The sequence below is a fragment of the Dermochelys coriacea genome, chromosome 6 (genome assembly GCF_009764565.3).
Source record: "Dermochelys coriacea isolate rDerCor1 chromosome 6, rDerCor1.pri.v4, whole genome shotgun sequence".
Lineage (NCBI taxonomy): Eukaryota > Metazoa > Chordata > Testudines > Dermochelyidae > Dermochelys > Dermochelys coriacea.
In genome coordinates, this window is record NC_050073.1 from 99,425,773 (window position 1) to 99,453,163 (window position 27,391).

General features: G+C 41.9%; 1 protein-coding gene and 1 long non-coding RNA gene across 6 annotated transcripts in view; one reads left to right on the forward strand and one right to left on the reverse strand.

Annotated features, from left to right (window-relative positions):
* The window catches only part of ITPK1 (inositol-tetrakisphosphate 1-kinase), a 218,685-nt gene that overhangs the window by 29,618 nt on the left and 161,676 nt on the right, over positions 1-27,391 (reverse strand). The gene's annotated exons all lie outside the window — the stretch shown is intronic.
* Positions 2,979-23,319, forward strand: LOC119857187. Of its 2 annotated transcripts, XR_006282448.1 has the most exons (3): positions 3,010-3,434; positions 11,933-12,407; positions 14,939-23,319. It is a non-coding gene; the product is annotated as an uncharacterized LOC119857187 (long non-coding RNA). The 2 variants fall into 2 exon arrangements; XR_006282447.1 differs by having other exon boundaries at positions 2,979-3,434; positions 11,933-23,319.

Genomic DNA, 27,391 nt, shown 5'->3' on the forward strand with positions numbered 1-27,391 from the left:
AACAACAGTCAAAGTTAAACTCAAGATTAAGATATAAAAATAAGTAAAACAGACAGGAGGAAGGAGAAGAAAATCTTACTATTGTGTAGAGTTTTGATACAGCAACTAATAAACGTGTTAAATGCCTAAATGCAAGAAAAACTAGAAGCTTGGGTCTCAACATGAGATGGAAGACTAACTGACACTATCTACTAAAAAGACAGAAGGAGAAGATGAGAAGCATCAACCACAATATGTAATCAATATCACAAAGAAAAAAGAGACTGGTAGCAGGTCTTGTCAATGTAGCTTTAAGGCCTTCCATAGGTCAATTTATAATTGTGTACTTCTGTAAAATACTGATATTATCTCTTAAGTTGTAAAACAAGTTTTATAAGATTTCCGCTATAAAAATGGATCTGATCATGAATAAAATTTAAAAAGTCACACCTAAGCCAAGAGGCTTTTTTTTTTTAAAGCTTCAGAAAAATCTATTCAATCATTTTTGAGCAGTGTTAAAAAATACTTCCAAAATCTCATATTTGTTCCATAAATTCCACTCAGTATTTCTGTGCATGCACAACTCAACACCAGCAGAACAGATTTTCTTCAAATATACCTTGGTTTGTAATAGTACTGAGGCTTAAAAATCAAGTCAAGTCTTAAGATCGGTATAGTCGGCACCTTACTGCAAGGCTACATAAGAAATTCCAGATTGTATTATAGATAAATTATTAATTAATACAATGAATTAAAGAGGACATTGGCCGAATTCATTCCATGGTGCAACTCCACTGAAGGCAAGAGAGTTACACTAAGTCTGAATTTGGTGCCATAATTCAAAGACACAAAGGGGGCAGAGTTATACTTAGCTTTGTGGGTTGGATTCCTCAACTTTAACACTATTAATGCTACAATTTTGCATGGAGTATCTACATGTAACTGAAAACCCACATAAGCACAAGTCTCTACCTATAATGAATGGGCATTATTTGGAACCTTTGAATAATAGTGGGAAAGCTAAAACCCATACCTGAAAGTAAAGACAACAGGATTATAAACTCATAATAATATATAAACCTACTATAACTATCACAGTTCAGGGCTGTCAGAGATGGTTTTAGAACAAGGCAAATTCAAGTTAAACTTGGGGATTGGGGTAGGAGACACTTAAGGGGAAACAGAGCTGACGAGAAAGGAAAGTCAGCACCACCACCTCTTGGTACAACTTTCCCTGTCAGCATTGCCTGCTGACTTTTCCAATACTGAAGATACAGCTCTTTCAAAAAACTGTGGTCTAAATGATACTGCCAACACATCCATAAATTTTTTTATCCTGTCCTGCAATCCACAATGCCCAAATAGCTCTTTTTTAGGGCATTTCCCACTGCTACAGAGCAGAAATATAGATTTCTACCCTTTTACACCTTGTTGAAGGCAACTTTCCCACCCCCCTTCTCCTGCATGGCTAGAATGATTAGATTCCAAGGTATCAAATGTTTCATGCAATTCTGTTTGGGGAATTTGCTCCTGATTAGAAATGAGCATGTCTATCTCACATATAAACACTCCCGTTTAAAACAGATAAAAGTTCTGCAAACAAACTTTCAGCTTACTCACTCTGATTCAACTTCACGAGTATTGGAACTGGACCAGTACAGCCATATACATGTCTGGAATTAAGATATGCTATGGGGCGAATACACATTGGTCACTAGAACCCGATAGAGCGATCCCATGGAAACGTAAAAGGGGAGAGGTGATCTGTCTCATTCAGGAGCAGGGCCAGCTCCAGGCACCAGCTTTCCAAGCAGGTGCTTGGGGCGGCACTGAGAATGGGGCGGCAGTCCGTGTTCCGCGGCGACAATTCAGCGGCAGCTCCACTGCTGTTTCCGCCGCGGCAGCTTTTCGGCAGCAGAGCAGCAATTCGGCTGCAACTGCTTGGGATGGCAAAATTGGTAGAGCTGCCCTGTCCAGGAGACAGATCACAGGAAAGGCTGAGAGAAGCATTAGTGTCAGACATCAGGCAGACTTATTTTTCCAACGATGAAAGGGAACAGAATGGCAACACACCACCTCACACATGTGAAAGAGAACAGAATGATGGAGGGGTTTTATAGTTTAATATAACTTTTTTTTTTTTTTTTTTTTTTTAAAGTAGAAGCTTCAAAATATCTCGCTATTTTTTGGGTAAGTTTACATTTTTATGATGATCCCCCAAATCAGCGCTGATTATCAGGCAAATCCAAGGGAGTTTGGTCACATAACCTAGCTGCTGAAAACTCTATGCCATCTTCCTCAACTGTGTTTTACATGTCTTATGGTGGCATAGGGTTGCCAGGTGTCCAGTTTTCGACTGGAATGCCTGGTAGGCAGCGCTAAGGCAGGCTAGTCCCTAGCTGTCCTGGCACTGTGCTGCACCCCGGAAGCGGCCAGCAGGTCCGGCTCCTAGGCAGGGCAGCCACAGGGCTCCATACGCTGCCCCTGCCCCGAGCACTGTCTCCGCACTCCCATTGGCTGGGAACTGTGGCCAATGGGAGCTGCGGGAGGGGGGTGTGTGCCTACAGGCGAGAGCAGCGCGTGGAAACCCCTGGCCCTCCTGCCTAGGAGCCGGACCTGCTGGCCACTTCCAGGGTGCAGTGTGGTGCCAGGACAGGTAGGGATCCTGCCTTAGCCCCACTGCACCGCTGACTGGGAGCCACCCCAGGTGAGCCTGTGCCCCAACTCCCTGCCCCAGCCCTGACCCCCCCAAACCCAGAGCTCACTCCTGTACCCCTCATCCCAGCCCCACCCCAGAGCCTGCACCCTCAGCTGGACCCCTCGCCCCCTCCAACACCTCAACTCCTTCCCCAGCTTGGACTCCCCTCCCACACCCTGAACCCCTCATTTCTGGCCCGACCCCAGAGCCCACACCCCCAGTTAGAGCCCTCACCCCCTCTCACACCTCAATCCCCTTCCCCCTCCCAGTGAAAGTGAGTAAGGGTGGGGGAGAGCAAGCCACCAAGGGAGGGGGAATGTAGTGAGTGTGGAGTGGGGCCTCATGGAAGGGGCAGGGCTAGGGTGTTTGGTTTTGTGCGATTAGAAAGTTGGCAACCCTATGTTGGCCCCAGATGTAACAGAGAATGAAAGCCCACAGTGGGGCTGTGTAATAACAACTGGAACCAGAGTAATCTGACCAGCTCTCCAGAGGAAGATGTGTATTCAGGTGGTTTTCAGACACTGCATGGAGGAGCTGGGCCTCTTATAAAATGCTCCACATTTTAAAAAAAGAAGGGAGCCTGGAAACAGAAGGCTAAAACAGTTTCTGCTGAAATCGCCAGAATTTCCATAGAGAAGTGAAACTGTATGAAAGTTAAGGGGATTATTTTCACAGATTGGAACATTTCCAGTTTTCCAAGAGCAAAAAAAAGCTTAGATGAGGAGTCATTTTCCAGGAAAAAAAAAAGACCTATTTGGTGAGTTCAAAGGAGTCTCTGATTCCATGTTTATACCTTTAATGATATGGTCATTGCAATGGCATTGTAAGTACTGACATCTAGGACATCCAAGAGGGAGTTCTAGAAGGGAGGCAATGCAAAAATCTACTTCTCAGGTTGTCTTCTATTTTCAGGTATGACTGTAGGGTTCAGTGTGAATATCTGAGGCCCAATGGTTATTCTGCCTATTCAAAGCTAATTAACTGTCTTGATAAACATGCTAGTAACATAGCTGTGCTCCATTTGGCACACTTTCCCACATCTTTTTTTTAAAATAGTGTATCAGAGACAGAACTAGAACTTGGCACTGCACTTCTGAGATAATTAAAGTCTTTCAGCCTATTGGCTTTTTACATAACCTAAGATATGTTATAATTATACAAATACACTGCCTTGATCACTTATGACATGGCTTTGGTACTATCTCCTATTCTATCATATAGTCTGTGCTGTACTAATAAGCTGTAACAGTGATAGCACTTTGAAGATATAAGGATGGAAATATAAAAGTGCTTTGCCAACACTGGCTAATTATACTTAAAAGATGCCAGTGAGGTAGGCAGGCTGGTAAGCATCATCACCAATTTACAGATAGGCAAGTAGGTCTGATGAGGTTCAGCAATCAGCCTAAGAACAACAAATACTGTAGTGTGTCAGTAACAGTGGAAATGAGGCATTTCTGGCTTCCTGTTTCCTGCGCAGATCATTCAACTATGCAGCCACTCTAATTAATAATATGATTATTATTTATATAGTGCCAAGCTTGCTAGGCATAAACTCTCTGCCTGAGGAACTCACAGCCCAAATACTACATTATTAAAAAATGGGAGAATTTCCTACAGAAAACTCTCTGTACCTGTCTAGTAACAGCAGCATGTGAATCATTTTCTTAGTAGTTTTTAAATACAACAATACTTTGCTGCTGGGCCTCTATTACAACCACTGTGCTGCTGCCTGTTACATTAACGTTCTGGTGGAGTCAATAAAACGTTAGACTCTACCCAATAAATTCAGCCGCACAACAGGTACATTCTGCCTGCACATGTCCGGCAAATTCATCTGCAGCCAAGCAGATGGTTATTACCTTCAGTTTGCACTCAAGTAAAGTATTTACTGTTTCCCATCACAGCCCATTTCTATACTTATTTCTTAGGTTGGTCTTCCAAGAACAGTACCTTGTATAAGAGCAGCACGGTGCAAAACAAAGGCAACCTAGGAGATTAGCAGATCAAATTTGGCCTGTGGAGAAAAACGGGACAGGCATCCCCTTTGATGCAAGAGCTATAGCAGCATGTTGTTCCCCACTAAGAATTCCTGCCTGCCACTGAATGGAAGAGATTATTCAATAACTGCTTCATGCTGAGAGGATTCACATACGCATGCATGCACGCACCCTCCCTCCCAAAAAACTGTTCATAACCACTTGGTGGAGACCACCTGTACCAACAGAGAAATAATTAGTAGTTAGGGAGACAGACTATTCAATACCAGGTTTCAGAGTAGCAGCCGTGCTAGTCTGTATCCGCAAAAAGAAAAGGAGGACTTGTGGCACCTTAGAGACTAACAAATTTATTTGAGCATAAGCTACTGAATGCATCCGATGAAGTGAGCTGTAGCTCATGAAAGCTTATGCTCAAATAAATTTGTTAGTCTCTAAGGTGCCACAAGTATTCCTTTTCTTTATTCAATACCAGTTTGAGAGAGACAGGTCCAGTCCTTCAATAACCTCTGATGTCCACTGACTCCAAAAAACAGTTTAAAAACTGGCAGAAAGTGTGAGACTGTTGCCAAAGGATTTTGTGCCAACTATATTCCCACTTACCAATGAATGCCCAGTCTGAGAAGTTTCACTTTACACTAGGATAGCTCTTCCTACATATTAGGATACTAATCATCTAGATTAACCTCGAAGGATCAGGGCCTGATTCTCCTTTCTTGCTTGTTTTACATCAAGTCATTTTGACTTCAATGGAATTAATGCCTCATTTAGACCAACATGGCCAAAGAATCAGACCTTCTGTTTCTCACATTGTCTAACAAGAAAAGGAGTGGGGGGAAAGAACACTGGTGGTAATATCCAGGAAAAGATAGGCTGCTGCTTCTTGCACATAAACAGAACAGCTCACTTTCAAAACATAAGGGGGTATCCAAAAAGAACAGATACTCTCGTAAAGCTCTTTATAGCTCTAATCTAAGAGGGCTGATGGCTCTTAACTAGATCAATTTAATGAGATTTCTGCACCTAAGTCTTGAGAGATAACACAATGCATAGCCCATAGTCCCTATAAATATCACTTTCATTCTGCACAGTGCATGCCCACATACTGCATATTTAAGGCAGAAGCAAGGAAGTGGCCCATGGCAGTGCTGAAGAGTGTTTGTTTGGTTTTTTTAAATCTTTTTAAAGCAGAGAAGCAGCTCAGTGGTATCTCCACCTAGTTCCTATACGGTGCCCATTATCATGCTGCCTGAGTGCCTACAACCATAGCATTTCCAAAAGGATTGTACTCGAACGATTAGAGCACAGAAACAGCAGTCAGGACTGGTGTACTATCCTGACCCTGTCACTGATTCTCTGTGGAAACTTGACAAGTAATTTAACCTCTAGGCCTCCATTTACTCCTCTGTAAATGAATGTGCACTGAGATCTGAGAAGGTTAATACAGAGTTGTACTGTATGTTTAGATCCTTGGATAAAGATACTATTATGAAACGTTAATTATTCTTGTTGAATTACCAAGAAGGGCCCAAAGCAAAATCCCACATCAGAACATCCCTGAGCTTTGCGGTATCTCAGATCCAGCCCCACATTAGTGCAATGCATGCCTATTTCTACTCTGCTATAGCCTTAGGCTTTCCAACATTTGGGGACTAGTGTTTTCATATGGGTATGTCTTTGTTATGTAAAGCAGCTTCCAAGAAACACATTGTGATATTAATGTGTTTCACACTGCGTCATGAGGAGTGAAATATAAGAACTCGATGGAAAAATAAGAACACAATGGAGAGAGAGAAATGTTCAGACAGATATTTAAAAGATGTAAATAAATAGGGATGGGGGGGAATTCAAGCAGAAATCTAAAAATCAAGCCAGCAACATATGCAAATGGCATTCTGACCACGGCTTTCAGGTAATCTGCACTTAGCTGAAAGCAGAGATCCTCCTTTCCTACCGCCCTCAACAAGAACAGTCATCAGTATGGCTAGTGAACTCTAATGTATGTGGGACTTCCTTTTATACTTAACAAGTCAGAGCTAGCACAGGAGCTTGTGTTCTGTGATGGTGAAGTAATGGCTAGATTTACATTGTGCTTATTAGTGAACCTTCTGAGATTTCTGATTAAGACTAGAATAGATCTTCAGATGCATTTCAGATACCTAGAGAAGTGGATTACATGGGTCAAAATGGAAGCACAGACAAATGAAGGATTCTATTCTGCATTTATTTCCAAGGGGTATTTTTTAGTGTAGACAAGAGTGATGCTATCCATCATCATTACTCAGATTACACAGACTGTTGCAATCCGGAGAATACCTGAGTAAGAAGGAATGCGGTCCACTTAAAACAAGGAAAAGGGGAGAAACTTGTCCAACTCAAGCAAGTAAAATGTGCATTTTTTTTAAAAGGTGTTGACTAAAGTGTGAAGTCTTGTCATCAGAAACTGAGGTGAGGATGGTCAGGCCTTGAGGTTGGAATGATGGCAGTTGGGCTCAGTGGTTGAAATCGAGCTTAGTGATCAAAGCCAGACCTGGAATCAGGAGCCAAGAGCAGGGTTGGGACAAAACAAGAGTAGGGCTGAGAGCAGGGCTGGAGGAGGATGAGGCCTGTGGAGTTTGTCACCACTATCAGGTAGAGGAGAATTCCAAGCCATGAGGCAAAGTTGAGCAGACAGATGCTGTTTCGCCTCTGAGGCTTAAATACCTGCTCAAAGTCATCAGACCACCTTGCAGATTGCCTAGACCCTAACACAGGAATGAATCATCCCTTCATGTGGCTTAATCAGGCTCTAGTTCAGGGATGACTCATCATCTCACAAGTAGCTACATGGGACAATTTTGTCGGCATATGTTTTTCCACTATAACTACACAAGTATAACTATGCTGGAAGAATGGGCCCACATTACTTTGTTTATGCCGTCTTAAGCTACTGCCTTTGTGAATTATTGCATCCAGACACCTCTGCACTTTCTCAAAATAACGGCACAACTTTCTGGGCAGATATCCCATGGTGTAATGTTCCATAGCTATGCTCTATGCATTCTGGCATTTTTCTTGCATCTAATTGTGGGATGCCTACAGGAACCTAATGGAATTCTGGGATTTGGGGTCAAACTCCTGTGACTCCTTACCTGATATCCCAGAATTCATCTGGTTTTGGCCCAACCACTATCTACTGGACACGAGAAGGATCCTTAAACAGCGAGGGAAGGAGAGTGGGGCTGGCATGCTTAGTCCAGCATCTATCGGGATCTAGGGATTTGGTATGTCATGGAAAAAAAACTTTTGAGCTTAAACTTTCCAGTACAGTGCCCTTTTGATCACTCAATGGAGGATGGAGGTGGGGACTGTATTAAAAGCTAAGGAAGGAGAGAACCAAAGAGCATGTCTGGCTTCCTAATTAGCAGTATCTGGCCAACATGGCAGCTCCCAGGTGGTCCTAGGAATAAAATTATTTAACTCCCCTGATACAGTCAGTACCTGGACAGTTTTGTAATACAGCACATAGTATTCACTGGTTGAGGTCCCCTCTGCAACGCTGTCAGGCTGGCTATTCACCTGGGTCTCAGGTGTCATTTGTAGTGCTGTCTCTGACTGCATCTTAAGCTCAAGGTTGGGTTGTCTGGAGGAATGTCTCTTCATTGGGGTATGGGATAGGCTGGGTTCCTTCCAAACTGTCCACACCGGGATTCCACAGTGGCATTCCTGGTAAAAATCCAGTTCTGTGCTCCTGGTAAGTGCATGCACTGGGAGCACTGTCAAAAGTCTTGGTTTTGTCTTTAGCATTTTTATAATTCTGCAGGAGCATCTTGGCAGTGGACCCTATCCTGGGAGTACCCCTTCTCCCACATTTGTTCCACTGGCTGCTTGTACAGCTTTGTGTTCCAGTCACTCATTTTAAGACAGGAGTGGTCATGCTCCTCTCCCCAGACAGCAAGTAAGTCCAGAAACGCCAGATGGGATCACACTGGCATAGCTGCTGTAATGGACTCCAGCTATGTGAACTTACAACAAGCTGGAACGGCAAAGGGGCATACCTGTGTGTGCGCCAGAATTTAAAAAGGGAGATGACATCTAGTCAAGACAACCCTGGAGCAGTGGAGGGCACACAAGTCAAAACAGGCTAATTCGGGTGTTAAGAAGTGCAGTGGGGGATAGCAGCAGGTGATGTGTCTGAAGCAGGAATGTTAATTTAGAATAGGAGTGTAGTCACGTAAGTCTTAAAGTGTATAACTCATCCTGGAATAGAGTTATATAGCTTCCAAAGCAGATTAATTAAAGCTGGATAAAATGCTTGATAACTCAAAAAACCCACCACTTTTGGGTGTGGACACAACGCAATTTATTCTGGAAAAAAATAAAGTTATACTGGGGGGCAGGCAACAAAAAACCCTTCCCGTGCAGAGAAGCCCTAAGTCAAAGTTTTTCCCAGGCAAATTTAAACTGAGCAATTATCACTTATAAGCAGATCAGGCCAGATTTCTGACCTTGGCAAGACTGCTCTTTTTAAAAACTGATCTTTAATGAATCCATCATATCAGGCAGCATCACACTGTTTCAACATGAGACAAGAATACCCCCCCTTTCTGCCTATTCAAATTCCTTCCACATGTAGCTTGTGGCCATAGCAAGGAAAACCCTCACTCCTGGGTGCTGCTTTTTGGTGGAGGTTGGGTCTTTGTGGCAGAGAAACACTCTTTCTACGCTATTACTGCATTCAGTCAGAGGACAGGAATCCCCACACTCAGATGAAATTTGCACTGAAATATTACACCTATCCCCACCCAAAGCGGAGTATGTGGCTGTACGTTCTAGATGCTCTTAAAGAAATGCATTCAGTATTTGACTTTGGAGACCATTCTGACTACTAATATATGCAACTGCACCAGTCTTTACTGTTACCTTGTCCTCCTACCTTTCCTTTGCATGTTTAGTCACCTACTGAATATTGTCTACACCCTAAAGCTGTGAGATGTCTGGGGCAGATACTGTCTTGTTATTTGTTTGTACAGTTTCTAGTACCATGGGGCTCTGATCTTTGTCTTGGGGTCCTTAAGTGCCACTGCAATAGAAAAAACAATTATATGGTCAGAACTCCCACTTCTTGGAAAGAAGATCTTTGGGGCTGGGAAGGAGAGGCACAGAAGATATACACACATAAATAAGCATCCCAAACTAAATCCCTCAGAAGGCAGCAGGCTCATTGCCAGTTGTTTTACTGCACGCTTACCAATGTTAAGCCAAGACAATTATTCCCCTGCATCATTCTTTCCATCTTAGCAAAGATTAAATCTCAAGAAATTTTGCTAATGTGATTTTATTTGTTTGAAGGGAGCAAAAAGTATTGTACTCTTCCATGTAAACATAGACCCAGTATTTACAGACACGCTGCCACTTACTGAATCTTTCATCTTAGTACAATAAACCAAGATTGCATCACCCGTTCTTGCATAACCAGCTGGCATAGGCTCTTCCGGTGACTGGAAACTTGTTTCTTTGTATTCCTTTGCATTGCATTATCTGGAGGGGCCTTGGTGAGTAGTTCCAGACTGCTGATAGAGACACAACACGTACTGAAATTTACCAATTTATTTTCTTAATTGGAGTATCCATCATAGGGGATTTTATAGCAAGAATCAGTGTCGTATCTGAAAACAGGCAGTCAGGATTCATGAAGTAAAGACTGTGTTCTCCTAAAAATGAAAGCTGAGTTTTGCAAACTATTAAGCCCTTTTTCCTCGACAGAGAAGTAGCCTTTTTCAATGCATTAAAAGAGATAGCAACCCTTATAAAAGGCACTAATGACATATTCCTTTCCAAGTCTAAGGGTCACTTCTCCATAATTATTTCCCTTCAGCCTCCCTGCTACCTTAAACGCAGCAAATTATTCATGACTCCCCCAGACCCTCTCATCCTAGGGGTTCTGTGACTGACTGCTCCTGATTCTCATCCCACTTTGCTGACTGCCCCTTCAAAATATCTTCCTGTTCTCCGAGATTTTGTCTTTGGTCCTCTTCTTCCCCACCATCTCTCGACACTCATACTGAGGAGAACCTACCTCATGGACAAGTCAGATTGGAAGGAACCTGGATAGGTCATCTACTCTAGTCCCTTGCACTGATGCAGGACAAAGTACTAGCTAGACCATTCCTTACAGGTGTTTGTCTAACCTGTTCTTAAAAACTTCCAATGACCGAGATTCCACAACCTCCCTAGGTAATTTGTTCCAGGGCTTTATTACTCTTACCATTAGGAAGTTTTTCCTAATGTCTAATTTAAATATTCCTTGCTGCAATTTAAGCTCATTGCTTTTTGAGTGGTTAAGAAGCCTCAGTGGTTAAGAAGACCAATTTATCACCCTTCTCTTTACAACGACTTACATACCTAAAGACTTATGTTCCCCCTCAAACTTCTCTTTTTAAAATTAAAACAATATTTCCTCGTAGGTCATATTTTCTGATCTTTAATCATTTGTGTTGCTCTCCTCTGGACTTTCTCCAATTTGTCCACATATTTCCCAAAGTGTGGTGCCCAGAACTGGACACAATACTTCAGCTAAGGCACTATCAGTGCTGAGTAGAGTGGAAAAATTACTTCTCCTGTCTCTTGCTAATATATCCCAGAATGATGTTTGCTTTTTTTTTTTATTTGCAACAATATTACATTGTTGACTCATATTTAGTTTGTGATCCACTATAACCCCCAAATCCTTTTCTGCAGTACTCCTTCTTAACCAGTCATTTCCCCATTTATGCAATTGATTATTCCTTCTTAATTGTAGTACTTTGCATTTGTCCCTATTGAATTTGATCGTATTTATTTCAGACCATTTCTCCAGTTTGTCTAGATCATTTTGAATTTTAATCCTATCCTCCAAAGTGCTTGAAACCTCTCCCTCTCCCAGCTTGGTATCATCCACAAACTTTATAAGTGTAATCTCTATGCCATTATCTAAATCATTTATGGAGATGTTGAATAGAACTGGTCACAGGACAGACCCCTGCAACCCTCTACTCGATATGCCCTTCCAGCTTGATTGTGAACTATTCATAACCACACTCTGAGTATGCTTTTCCAACAACTTGTTCACCCACTGTGACATATTACATATTCTTTATGAAAATATGCTTATGATATGAATATGACATAACTGATATAGTTTACGCAAGATGGCTCATGTGAGATATCATTGGAAAAGTTATGATTTACTGAATGTGATTATCCAATTTGTATACATGTATCAATTCTGTATCTGAAGTTAGGAATATTGACTATGTATCTGTATTTCAACTATGCTACTTTGGGTGACGCCCACTGCTAACAACTTCAGGTAAAACAATGGAAAAGCCAGACAGGACAGATGGCCCATTAGTGAGGACAACAGACTGAAAAGCTTGGTCTTCCTGTGGACGCTCCATACTGCCACTGACTCATGGATGCTGTGATCCTACAGAGTCAGGTGGTCTTGTCACCTGATACTAAAACTTTACCTGGGACTTCTTGTAACTTTCCAGTGTAAGGGAAGGAGGGTCACACTAGGAAACAAAGGACTCCCACCTTATGCAAATCCTATTTAAGGGTGGGGAATGAGGTAATCCAGGTTGGCAGTTCTCCCCTGCTTCCCCACCCAAGATGACTGCTGGAAACAACCAAGACTGAATTGAAGGAAAGGTCTGGACCTAGGCTGGAAGGGCATCTGGCCTATGAAGAATATTATTAGAACCACATTTAAGGTGAGAATTTACGTGTAACCAGTTTCTTTAGTGTATTAAGCTTAGTTTGCATGCTATTTTTCACTTTTTTTAGTAATCTGCCTTGTTCTGTCTGCTATCTCCTTAACTACTTAAAATACACCTGTTACAGTTCATAGATTGATTTCTGGTTTACAATATAATCCAGTTTATGTGATTTCTAACTGGGGAAGGGGGGCAAGAATTTGTGCATACCCTCCCCCACATTGAGGGAAGAGGCAAATTTCATATAATTTTGGGTTTGTACTACCAAGAGGGGTGGGGGGGGATATCTGGGTGCTGTGGCAAGCCCCTTAAGATGAGCCTTCTCAGAGTGCATCTCTGTCTCTCTGTGCAGCGGGGTGTGGCCCTGCCTGTGTGCATAGTTGGAAAAGGCTGGGACACCTAGCCCAGCAAAACCAGGTAAAAGGGGGCCCAGGCTGCCAGAACAATCTGCCTCAATCAGACAATCACTGCTAACCTTTTTGGTGAAAACAAACAAACAAAAAAGGCATTTAACACTTTGGCCATTCCTGTGATTTCTTTTTCCCTCCTCATAGAGTAACAGGTCTACCCTGTCCTTTGTCTTCCTCTAGCTTCTCATATATTTGTAAAATGTTTTCTTGTTGCCCTTTATGACCCTAGCTAATTTAACCTCGTTTTTTGTCTTGGCCTTTCTAATTTTCTTGCAACATGCTAGTGTTATTTTATATTTATTTTTCATAAGTTGACAAACTTTCCACTTTTTGTACAACTTTTGTTGTTGTTGGTTTGTTTGTTTCAGGTCATTACCTACCAATTCTCTGAGTTTGCTAAAGTCTGATTTCTTAAAGTCCATTGTCTTTATTCTGATGTTCTTCCACAACTGCTCCTATAATCTCATTAACATTGTACTGAAGACTCAAACCACTCCCGACCTCCCCCTTTCCATCTATGCTGACATCTTTTCACATCTTTCTGATACAGGCTATTCCCTTCCCAATCTTCCGTCAACAGTGACCTCTCTATTTCACTTCTGGTCACTAAGGCTTTCAAACATGGACCACTCTCTGACTCTTCCTTTCCCTTCTTTCCTCACATCCAGGGTCACACCCAACCTTTTGGTTTCTCCCTCTGTGACATTTGTACAAGCTGCCTTTAACTAAAAACTTCTTATGGAGGATGAGAGATATTTCTGTATTATTTTTAATTAACATGAATGTGATTCAGTTTCCCCACTCACTTCTGTATTGCTACTTACTTGGTATGAAGGGGTTAATTTATTTTCAGAAACAGGAAAATAAATGATGAACTGACTACGTACAGGTCATGTAGACATGTATGGGTTGGTATGAATGGACAAGTAAGAACTGTCAACACAGGACTGCAGCTACTTCAGAGATACAATGGAGACCCATGTCCAGATCATTAACTTTTAATAATAGCTGCCCAAAGGGACCTAATGGATGTGATGGACAATTACCAGTCTGACTACAACGCTTCCCCTACTAGAATGCAGGGGGAGGCAGCACATGTGTCTGGGGCTTGAGACAAAGGACTAAGTTGTTAGGAAAGCTCGTAAAACTCCTGCTCTCTCACTGGAAGGGAACAATTCAATCTGGGATGGCCAAGGCCAGAAAGTTTGTGGCAAGCGTGTAATCAGTCTATCAGACTAGGGCAAAGAGGAGCAAGGAGAAATTAGCAAGTTAGCAGAGATGTGTTTAAGCTTTGCTTTCCATTGAAACCCTAGGTCACTAAATGCTGTATTCCAGCTGACTGATAAATACGTCTTGTTTTGAAAAGGCTGCCCTGTGTCACTGCCAACATCTGCTGGTTGCATAGCTCCTAAGAGGGTAGGTCTGCAACAGGGGTCCAAGTTCCTTTAGACCTCCAGAAGGTGGTGCTGAAGCCAGGGACTCAGTCTCAGTAGTGGAGTCGGGGGGCTCCCCCCTGGAGCAAAATGGAGGGCCAGGGCCTAGCACTAAGAAGCAATCTTTCTGCAAATGTATCCAGTAAGATGGATCCATGCCCCGTGGATCCATGACATCCCCCACTGCCAAAAGCCAGGTTCATGCCCTATTTCTCTCTTGCTGGGTGGATATAACCTCTTCCTCTCCAACTTCCCTATCATCTTTCCCCTCTTCAACCTATCCAACAAGCCATCATTTACAAAGTCATTAAAGTAATTCTGTGACTTTTAATCTTGTAGGAATAGTCTTTCAAAACTCCCAGATGCAACTGAGTATTTAACCCTCTTCTATACACAATTTCATGCTCAAGAGCACAGGCATTAATAGCGCCGACACATTCAACTCCCAGCTCTTCGGCCACCCTCCTTAGTTCTTATTCTAGAACTTGGACCAAACCACAATATTCAGATCCAGACCCAAGATTTCTCCAAAGTTCCATGGTGTTCAGATCTCGGGTTTTGATTTGGCCTATAAGAGAGGCTAGGGTAGACAGGCAACATTTGGATCTAGATCTTAACTACAGAGGAGGAGAGAATATTTGGATTGGAGTTTTTGCTTAATGTCAATCTCCATTTTATTTAGCAGGAGCCAAAGAGAAATGATATAGCTGCAATAGTTTCTAATTGTATGACTTAATCACAACTACTCCCTTTCCACTGAGGCCAAATCCCAAAATGAAGATGACCTTCACTGACCCTGAAGTTACTGCTTAATGTTCTGCCGCTGAGAGTGGCTGAAACTAATGTCTCAGGTTAAGTTAAAAGAGTGGAAGAAGTCACAAACTGCATACAAGGACCAAGGCAACTGAGCTACAATATATTCGCAAACTACAATGTTAATGCAAAGAACACCCAAGGCCACTTATCTGAAGTGCATCATTGCATACAGCAGCCTGCCCTCCTTAATTCCCTCAGAGCCCTTTAAACAATGTGACTATTCTGTGGTGCATGGTGGGACACAGACTGTGCATTTTAACAACAGAAGGATGGAACATCGGTATTTATTAGCAAAATCAATCCATGTGGGATTAGATGGTTCGGGAGACTGGTAAAGTAATAAGGAATTTTTCACCCCCTAAGGGGCAGCACTTCCAATCTGGTCCATGTTATTAAATGACAGAGGAAGATCATCAAGAAGAGGATTGAGAGTCACTGGCAAGCCAGTTTGGCAGAGTTTGCCTTCCTTCTGCCTTGCACAGTATCTGATCTTGCAGAGAAGTGTTCGCGTTTCAATCAGCTTCAGCTGGCATCTTTCACCAGATCCTTCTTCAGAGGAAAAAAGAACATCCCCCCTTTATGAAGAATGTACATTTCCTTTGAGAAGCACAGAAAGCTGCAAAATTAATGTCTGATTGCATCCCACTATCACAACAGCACCTGATGATTCTCAATCCCACCAACATATGAATGGAAGACATTACTGGACACTTCTTAGAGTGGAAACTCAGATCCTCAGCAGCATATTAAGACATTCTGCAAAGCAGTTTTAGCTTCTTCTTATATGATCTTTAATAGTTAATTTAAGTAATTCATTAGTTAAATGTGCAGAGCCAGAGGGCTATGTTCTACCCTCAGTTACACTGGAGTAAAGCTGGAGTTAACTCCACTACAGTCAGTGGATGTGCACATGGAAAGAGCTAAAGTTTTGGCTAATTTTCAAGAGAGAAACACTGCTAAACACAGCAAGCTAGGCAGTTCTTGGCATGACCCATCATGGCTTGTATAAAATATCTTTTGATTTACTAGACAATGCTATTTCCTTTTTGCCCGATTTATTTAATGACCTTTTAAAGTCTTGTGGATTTAAGACAGTTATTTTCCTTCTGCCTGTTCACAGTTTTGGAATTTAGTAACAAAATTAGGGCTAGATAATAGACAACATTTTCAACATTACCAAAATGGGGAAGTTGCCTATAGTTCTAGAAAATACAGATTAACCTCAAAAAGCAATTAGTGGATTTCAAAAGATATTTAGGGTAATTTCTTTCATTGAACCTCTAGCATATTAATCTTCTTCCTATTAGAAAAACAGAATTAGCCTGTATAGAGAATGGCAATTTTTCTTTACCTTGAAGATTGTGGTTAAACTCTTAATTGGACAAAATACAAATACTGGGAATAGGACAACTATAGATAATCTGGAAGTGGCTACATTTATATAGCACATGTACACTTGTTTTTGTCTTCAAAGAGCTTCACAGACATTTAACAAACCCTCAGCACCACTGCAATACATGACGTTATGATCCCCCTTTTACAGATGAGGCACAGGGAAAATGACTTGCACGAGGTCACCCAGCAGACTAGTGGCAGACCCAGGAATAGGACCCAGGTTTCTTGAGTCCCAGTCCAGTGCTCTATCTACGAGGGGAAACTACTCCCAATTCAGGAGTCTGCCTCCCAGCTTGGTACTGTGACTATATCTATCTCTGGGAATCAGTCCACATTTGACAACTAAGCAAGATTTTTTCCTATATCCATGTATTTAAGTAACACGCTAAGTATAGGAAGGGAAACGAATACTGAAATAACAAATGGCAAATGAAAAGTTTACACCATGATGCCATTGTATGCACAGTGCCAGAATACAAATATTGTACCTATACCCCCCGTACACAATATTTTATGATAAACAACCACCGTGGGGTTTTCTAAAGGTTGTAAGGGCAATTCACTCATTACTGTGACTTGGGTACTTCCTTCCCTTTGGTTCCTTTGAAAAAGACCACCCTAAAAGCACAGAGCTCTATGACAGCAGTTTTCAAACTTTTTGAGCTGAGCCTCCATTCCCATCCCCCTTTGAGTTATAATTTTTGGTTGCACCCTTTAACCCAGACAAAAATAGGCACATGCAAAAGTATGTTTGATAGCCTACTCATATACCTAACAGAGACCTTAATAAACTTTAAGTAAATTACCTACTCCTGTAAGTTTCAAATACACAGATACTTTAACGTGAAGGGTGTGCCTGTTTCTCTGCAGACAGTTTATCTATTTGTGGGGAGATTTTTGAAACTGACACTGAGGTTGTCCTCTATTTCCAGTTTTGAATAGTACTTTGTCTTTAGCACAGCCAGCGCAGAGAATCTGATCTCATACAAATAAGATGAGCCTAACGATAAAAGAGCTTTGATCGCATACTTTGACAAAGCTGGATATTCTGAGCCAACTTTCAACCAAAAATCCCCCAAAGACTGTTTTTTAAAAATTGAATGGCCAGCGTCCTCCCACTCTGAAGTTCAATCAACTTCTTCTGAATGTCATTTGAGAGATGAGACAAGGTCACTGCCTCAGCTACAAAAGGTTGAATAATCCAGTCATTCAGGGAGGGGCGCATTTCCTTCAGGAAAATATTTCTCCAAACTGGCTCTGAGAGAAGTTAAGTGATTCTTGATTGGCTCCACAACACTCAATAGTTCATATTCTGTTTCATCAATAGCATGCGTTAACAATGGAAATGGAACTCTTAAACCAGTTTTGACCTTTGTTTTCCAGAGATCTCACTTTCTCTTGAACGTTAATATCTTGTTGTGCAGGTCAAAAATAATACTTTCTGGTACTATTTTCTGGTTTGGTAAAAAATATCAGCAAGGTAAGTCAAAAGCACAAGCCTGTGGGGATCACACAATGTCTCTGCAGTGCTGAAATTCAAATCCACTAGAAAAAAATCAAACTTTGTTTCTAAGTTCATAAATGCATTGCAATACTTTCTCCCTGGATAGCCACCTGAATTCCGTGTGAACCAACCAAGTCTTATGCTCTACTGCTATTTCTGCACAAAGCATTGGAAAGAGACGACGTGCCTTTGTGGGCTGTGTCTTGATAAAGTTCACAATTTTAATAGCAACCTCAGAACATCAGTAAGTTCCCGATCCAGGTTTTGAGCTGTAAAGGCTTCACGATGTATCATACATGATATATGTGGAGCAATTTCAAGCACTTTGGCTTTTAAGCCTCCTGTATCTCTAGACATAGAAGGGGCTCCATCCATGCAGAGTCTGATGCAGGTTTCCCACTTCAATTCATGAGAAGTTAGGAAGTTGTTTAAAATGTTAGATCGCTCATATCCAGTTCCACATATCTTAATTGGCTTGCAGAACAAAAATCTTCCTATATCGATGCTTCATGGGAGTACCAAACGCAAGCACTTTAGATATATCTATTGCTTCATCCAACTGGATTGCAAATAAACTAGATTGCAATTGAGAGATCAGCTATGCCTTGACATTTTCTGACATGTCAGAGACTTGATGGCTGACCGTGTTGTCTGACAGCAGGATCATTTTTGACTTCTCTGATGCACAATCACCAAACGAATGTCAACTGCTGCTGGAGAATCAGTTTTTCCCCCAGTTGTATAAGGCATTTTCACCACGATGATATGAAAAAAATATCGAACTCACCAGCACAATAAGCACTACACAACAGCTTGTTGGAATGACAGGACAGGCTATACTAAACGGGAAGGCAGGAAAGGTAGCTGTCGCTATAGAAATGACATTGGCTTATAATTAAACACAGTGTAACATACTCCTGCTTACTGCATCAGCAGCATTGTATTGGTCAATGCTACTTAATTCACAATATTATAGAAATTGCAGATTTATTGCACCATAATTGTGTCAGCTCACAGCTGGGTTCCCACTGTCAGGCCTGGGCAGTTGGGGCTCCCGCTGTCAGCACAGGACAGCTGACAAAATTGTGGTGGAAGCCTAATATTGTGGGATCCACAATTTCTGCCATATTGCAAATTAAATAGGGCCTTAAAAATAATTTTAAAAAAAGTAAAAAATGCCTTGCGCATCATGCCCTCCCCCTGGAACATTCCTGCATGCCCCACAGTTTGAAAACCTTTGCTCTATGGCGTGTGTGTGTTTGTTTTTTCCAACTCACTTTATAACCATATATAACTGCATTGTTTTGACGATGAGTCTGTTTACTTTGCAGGATCATGTCTGTGCCCTACATGTGATCTCTTTTAACAGCGACCCTGCCAACAAAATGCATGAGATGCTGTACAAACACATCTAGAATAAAAGGATGTATATTTAGATGTTCACATGCTTCAGGGATGAGCACAACATATGCTGCACAAAGCCACAGGAAGATGCAATCCCAGCCCCTAAACACCTACACTCTAATTTCCTCTATACGTACAGATGAGCTTAGATAACATAGGACATCTGAGACCAGATCACCTTTGTTGATACAGCATTTTGGAGGCCATGGGAGCAAGCCTCCTAGCCCAGGTCAACAGACTCGGGCTCACAGGACTTGCACAAGCACTATGAAAGCAGATGTAGACAGTGCTCTGAAGTTGCGGCGTGGGCTGGAGATCAACCTCTGAACCCCCTCCCCTGCCAGGCTTCAGAGCCTAAGCTCCAGCCCAAGCTGCAACTCCAAAGCGCTGTCTATGCTGCTATGTTTCGCGCACAGGTGTAGTTTGACTGCCGTATGGGCGGGGAGGGGGGAGAATGGGAGCGCGCCAGCCAGGCCAACCGAGTCTTGTGGGGGGCAAATTCCGCACCTGCCTGAGACTTGCAATGCTAGGCCCGCTGTGGGGTTACCGCTGCCCCAGTGTTTGTTCAGAACTCACAAATGGACCCTGAGGGCTCAGTGTCCATTCCTCTTTGGTTAAGTGGGTGTAGCTTCTCATGCCAAAAGACGCTGAGTGAGTGGAGCGGTGTGTGTGTGTCTACACATGTGTGCCTGTGTGTGTGTGTCCCTGAGGTCACGAGAAATGCAAAGGGTGTGAGAGGCGCTGACCCAGCAACACGTGTGTCTGAGTGCGTATACACAGACACCCTCCTGCCCCCCCATCTCGCACATGCTGAAGCCAGTTCCTCTGACTCGCTGGCTCTCTCCCTGTCCAGAGTGGCGGGCACTCCTATGGCTGCAGATTACCGAGGCTGCCGATGGCTGGGGTGGGCAGGCTGACTTAGCGGGGGAGCCCCAGCTGCTGTGGTGAACTTAGTGCGGGAGCTGCGGAAACTCCAGCACCGGCTGCTGTGAGAACCTGGACTTGATGCCACTGCTGTATTTCATGGTGCAAGTGGATGCCACATGCTAGGCTCCCACTTCCCTGCCGCACTGCAAAGAGACATGCAGCAGCGCAGGCTCCACTAGGACCGTCAAGTAGCCAGCACCCCAGACTGCTTGGGGGTGAGGAAGAGGAAGTCAGGGATCAGAGGGGCTGCTGGAAGGGGCCCACCCTGGTGCATTAAGTTGAATACACTGAGCCTTGCCCCTCTGACCAAAGGTGCCCCCCTGACCACAGCGCCATGGGTGGTTGCCCTGTTTGGGGGGGGGGGGAACACCCCTCCTTCCCCCACCAAAATGATGCCCATGGTTTAGAGTGCTAATACAAGCCCCGCTACCCTGAGTCTATTGATCCAGGCAGGGAGGCTTGCTTCCATGGGATTCAAAATGCTGTGTAAATGTACCCTAAGAAGAGTCGTTGACTCTTGGGCCCGGGACGTGGGACCATCTGACTAAGGTCATGCTCTAGAGAGCTTTCAGCAGCCGCTCTATGCTGATGGGAGAGAGCTCTGCCTTCGACATAAGTGTCTCCCACCAACATAGCACTGTCCACACTGGCACTTTTTTCAGTGTAACTTATGTTTTTTTCACACCCGAGTGAAAAAAGTGGTAGTGTAAACAGCCTAAGAAAAAGTCAGACATTGCTATTCTAAGCAGTAAATCAGAGGGCCTGTGTCGGACCACTATTCTGGGTAGTTTCTGTTCTTTTACAGTCATCACCGAAAAGGACAGTATGAAGCCACTAGAACACTGCACACCAGTAGCTAAACAATGTAATGCTGAATTAAAACAGGCCAATGTAACCCATGAGCCGGAAGATACATCACTCAATGATTGACGACAGCAGCTTTCCTCTAAAGATTCAACACAGAACAAGGGAATGCTATTCATTGCTGCCAAAATTAGCTTAGCAGTGTATGCAAGGATGGAAAAGCTTCAAGAAAGGGTTCTAAACAAGGATATATTTGAGTCCTATGGGGATACAAGCCAGGCAATACCAAAAGTTTATTTCAGCTCAATAAATCTGACTATTATTCACATCTATGCACCGATTGCACCAGCCAAAAGATGAGGAAACTGAAGGGCTGTACAGACAACTCAGGAACTCATTCATACTTTGCCAAAACACATCATGCTGCCAATTACAGGGGGATTTTCATTGCTATAACAGAGGGAAATATGGTTATCAGAATGTAACAGGAGACATGCACTAGGAGAGAGAAATTAACAAAGACACCAACTCATTGAGTTCCACTCAGAATCTGCTCATCTCTTGTAAACATTTGGTTTTAGCACTACCACAAGAGGAGGAAATGCACTGGGAGTTCCCCAGAACATCTCCAGAGGAAGAGAACTTGATTGAATCATTGTGCAGAGAAAATGGAAAAATCATTGTTGAGAACTAGACAATTCCAACAGGTGCCAATATCAACTTGGTCAGCAAAAACTTTTGAAGAAAGTTCAAGCTTCCCCCACCAACGTTTAACAATATCCACCTTATAATACTCAGGAATAGTCTGGACAACATAAGGGAGTAGTACAAAAGAAGGAGGTGATCAGAGGATTTGGTGCACTGCTAAAAGGTAAGGCAGAAAAACTGCTATGTTATCTATGAAAAGAGATGACTGCACGTTCAATAGTAATGCAAAGAACATAAATGGAATGGTACACACTATTGTAGAAACAGAAACTATGGCTGCATAGTACAGTTTTTAAATAATACACAGAACTGAAAGCAAGACGACACTGAACTAGGGCACCAGGAGGGAATACGCAACAGTGAGCTCAGAGTGTTGATAAGCAATGGATTCTTCATTAAAACAGCTTTTTTCCTTCGACCTCCTCCACAGAAATCCAGAGATAAAGCATTCACCCCATTTGCCTCAATCAAAATGGACCAACATTTTAGGGTGCTGTGACAGTCTATACCCCTTGCACACTGTTGTAATTCTTTGCACAAAGTATGTCTTGTGAGGTATCATTTGGAAACTCAAATTTGCTGACCAGTATTGTCCTCATAACGTGTGTGTGGCAACACTGTATGTAAAGTTGTAAGATTCCACTGTATGGAGTTACTAACCCATGTTCCAAGTCTGGGGAGTAGCCAAACCAGTTCTTCAGAGACAAATGGCACGCTGACACCTCAGCCAGGTCTAAACAAGGTTAAATGGGCCATCACCTGCTAAGTAGCTATTCACTGGCAGGAAAAAGGAGAGGGCAAAAATCTACATCTTAGCAAAGAAAGAGTATACACCAGGAGACTGCCTGGTGCCCTGCTCCCAGCTGGAGAAGCTTCTTAAAGGAGGGAGAGAACTATAGATGGAAAGGGGGAACACCCCAAATGATCTCTCCCTTCTTCTCTGTCTACTGCATTTACAACATCTGAAGAACTCTGAAGAGCTCTGAAGAGAATGAGCCAAGGACACTGAGAATCTTCTGAAGGCATCTGGAGAAGGCTGATTCTAACATGGTCTCCAGCTGTGGAAACAGACAAATATCTTAAATTAAAAAAAAGGGGAGGGTGTTAGGCTAGTGAGAAAGTTAAGCCATACTGATGACAAGTGAGGGTTGTAAGCGCCTTCAGGGCAACTGATGAGGAACTGATCACATATTCTGAATATACATACATATATACATATTAGGATTTTTCTGCCAAAAGGACAATTAGGTTGTTATTGAAATAAGAACATCCTGTTTCCAACACCTGTTCGTAAGCCTACAGAAAACCTTTGCAAATATCTGTGTCAGCTGGCCATTATGCGTATGTAGTTTTCAATAATATACCTAAAACCTTCTCCTGCATGTGCTTTGTACTTCTGGTTAAGACCAGAATCAGAGGTTTGCTTTCTGTATGAAAAGCTTCTTATTGTATGGATAAACATTCACACAGAGCACTATGAAAAATAAAACATTTCAAACCTGTGTCCACTAATTGTACAGTTATCTTTTGTTCACCAGCAACACTGTTAGAGATCTAGGTCTGAACAAAGTAACTCTGCCTTGCTAGCTCCTCTTCCTGTTTATCACACAGAACACAATGCCCCAGAATCCTTAAAACGCACCTCTAATGAGATATTTTTCCAGAAATCAACTTGAGATAACAAAAAGAGGGACATAGATGAGGAAATTAGACTGGACATAGATATTTTCATTTGTTATAAGTCACAACATTATATTTAAGACAGTGCTCATTTCACAACAACTCACTTGGTTGGATGAGAAAGCTATTTGGATTTTTTATTGTTAGTCTTTGTATCTGTTTTCAAAAGCGTCAAATTCTGCCGCAATTATCCAGACTTCCTACTTTGTGTTACATAAAGCTGTCTGGATCTCCATGTTAAACTGCAGCCAGCGAAATTTAAGAACATTGACTTATGCAAGTCTTGTGAATAAAACCCAGAAAAATTAACAACTTCTCTCTGAATATTGCTCTTCTGAAGAATTTGGAGTCCTTTATAAAGAAAGCTACAAATCCTCCTTGATGATCATTTCATTTCATTTCCTTAATTAATTTGCAAGCAGCATCCATGAAATGTAACCTGAAGGCATCACTTTTTAAAAAAAATAATGTCATATATATTGCTTTACGATAATCACGCAAAATTGGAAAATCCTTAACTGCTTTAGATTTTAATACCTAGCTCAATACAATTTACTTGAAAGGTAACCTTGAAAACTCCACTGCACAAGGGGGAAAAAGGGAGAGTAAATTTAGACAAATATTCCAAAAATAAAACAAAAAAACAGCCATAGCATTTGGATTTCTTTGTCAGTTACTAGCTTTCCTTAAAACTGCAAAGTAACTACGAAGTTCACACTAAACATAGGACACACGTGCATACTTATACTTAGTACATGCCACACTGATGGGAAATTTTGGGTTCCACCCCGTTGTTTGTAAATATTCTAAATCAAATATTTTAATCAAAATCTTTGCCTATTGTGTGAGAGAGGGAAAAGTGACTAGTTAGTAGAACATTGTGTAGAATGTGACTGCTCCCAGGAGTTCAGGTGCTCCAACCCTGCAGAGCATTATGCAGGGTCTGTAAGATCTATAGGGACTCCCATAGCAATTAATACTTTACAAGGTCAACAGGATGGTCTTATAATTACAATACAAGATTGGAAACAAAGTCACAGCTCTTCTTTAAGCTTCCCACATGACATTGGACAAGCTGATTACACCCTCTGCCTCAGTTTCCTCACCTGTAAAATGAGAGTATTATCTACCTTGCAGGGAGGTTGTAAAACTAAAATGATTACCATCTGAAATGCTCCAAAATGCTCAGCTGGAAGATGATAAAGTAGTGCAAAAATTGATTATTTCACTCGTAAAGGCAGGTCACATTTTAAGCAAAAACTAGCAAATAGCATCCTTATACATATTTCTCATAGAAGAAAGCACAAGTTTATAACTAGCATCAAGTTACTGGAAATACAAAAGGCCAATAAAATGGCCAGAAAACTAGTTAAAAACCATTCCTTGTAGTCATTCACTTAATTTACACAGGCAAAAAATGTATCATATTTATAGCCAAGATTAAAAGCTAGTTTATATCTATCCATATTCACTGAGTTAAATAAGAGATTACATTCCTTTCCTGTGGTAGGAAAGTAATCAGAATTCATCAATGGGCTGCTCCTGAGGTATTCATTCAGAATGAGGATTACTTGGAGGTTGCTGTGAATCCTTCCAAACTGGCTTTAGAAAAGAAAAATTCCTCATGTTCAAAGATGATGATGCATATATCCTGGCCAAAGTAGAACTCCAGCAGCTCTGCCAAGCGTGGGCTCTGACTAGGGACTGTTTTAATCCCCGAATTTTCAAATTGATGCGCAGAGGTGGGGAAGGAGTGACAGTGCAGTGTGATTCCTGCTGAGAAGAAGGCTGCTTAAAAAGAAAAAAAAAAATTACTTGCCTCACTTAAAATTACAATGTGCTTCCTCTGATGCTATAACACATGTTAACGTTCTGTCATCAATCCTCATTGCAACTCCTACTCAGGAGCACATTTCCAGACGTGGCCTCTAATTTTGCCCTTGCCAGATTGTACATGCACCTGTTAACATAGATGAAACCTGCCTTCGTCTGTGTTAAGTTTCATGTGATTGGGACATACAAGTGCCTGTAGGTTCATATGAAAGTAGATCTTATGTGCACAAATCTCAAGGTCATTTGAAAACTTGGCTCCAAAGGTTCATGTTCTAACCTGCTTTAAATCAAACTTCTTTTGTTTTGTAGCTGGTGGCGCTAAAATAGTGGAGGTGGCTCGGGAGAAAAACCCCGATGCACTCAAATAGCTTCTGATATGAAGCCTGGTCTAAATCCTGCTCTTTCAGTTAGAGCAGGAGCTATAAACCCAGATGGTGCCATGGTTCTGAGTCTACACATGGCAGGGAACAAGAGCTAGTTTTTTCCAGAAAAAAAAAAAATCAATCTAGAAGGAGATTATTCTTCCAATCTTATCTAACACACAATGCTAGTGAAAGGCATCAGATGGACAATGGAATAAAACTGAAGTCTTCTGTCTACAAATACTTGAATATTACTTTTATTTATTTACCAGAGATATTTTTTTAAAATTCATTTGCTGGATGATGGCAAGGACTTGGAAAATAGGAAATTTTCCAAACAGGAAAGCCTTGCATTAAAGGGCATTGTTATTCTGCGCTAGAAGCGTCCACACTAGGGAAGAAGATTATAGGGAGCCAAATGACACAAAACGGAACTGTCACATTATCTTATCCAGCCACCAGCCAGAGCCATACTAGAGACATCAGCTAGAGATTTTATGATTTGATAAATACATCAGAAGAGTTACAATTCTGAAAACAAACACACTGTTTTGGAAACTGACTGGCAACTCTGTGATCATATCAGCTAGCTAAGTGTTTAGTCTCTTGCTCTACTAAAAATTTCACATATTAAAAAAAATAAAGCTTAAAAGCACAGAATCTAGATTGAAAAAAAAACAGACTATATATTAGCACCCTTCCCATGCTTCCCCTCCCATCCATCCCTACCCAACCCCAGAAATTTGACTCTACCAGATGTAGAATTTTACTCTCTCAACAAACAGTTTTCTTACAGGAACAAGATTGTTACATTATGCAAAAGTCTGAAGTCAATATGAAATTACCCAGCACTAAAGCTATTTTTTGTTTTAGGAAATGCATATCTTGAACTGCATAAACATGTCTCCCTGGGTTATTTTTTAAAACCACAGTGTATTTAGTTTAGCCAATTTACTCCTGTTGAGAGTCATTCTAAAGAAAAAAGCCAAATCACAGTACTGAAAATTTAGACATCAAGTTTCCAACTGCGCTAATCTCCTCCTGATCCCCTCTTCCGAGAGACTGCTCCTTCCGATCTGATCAAACTTGAAAGCCAACATGAACTTCTAAAGATTAGCTGATGAGGTGGAAAAAGCAGCGAGGGGTGTGTGTGGGGGGGGGGGAAAATGTGGTGTGTGTGGAAGGAGCACTCCACTGAATGAATGTGTTCCCAGTTGAACAGCACGGCACTTCTAACTAAATACGTTTTAAAGTGCTTGAATTACTATCTGCACTGAATTTACACAGCCTCTCTTCTGTCATTAGTCAGCAAATACCAGTGCTGTCACACAGGCCCCTCAAATTAACACTGAAAAATCAGGGAAAGATGCACGGGACAGGATGGAAGAGAGATCCCAAGGCAACACATAGCTGTAAGATGATCTCACACTCCGCACACAGAGATTTGCTTGAACCGGACTGTGCAGCGGTAGGATTTCAGGATCTCAATTCTCTAGCACTAACAAGAGGCTTCAAGTTTTTCAATCTTGATCCATCAGAAGGAGGAAAAGATTGCTTGAGTTTTTAGCTACTGTTCAGGCACATCAGGATTTGAAATCATACTCTAACTGCTCTTCAAATTGATCTGGCTAACAAGGAGATCTGGCTAATAAGAAATCAGAAAACGTTTTAACCACAGTTGCTTAAATGACTTATGGCAAAGCAA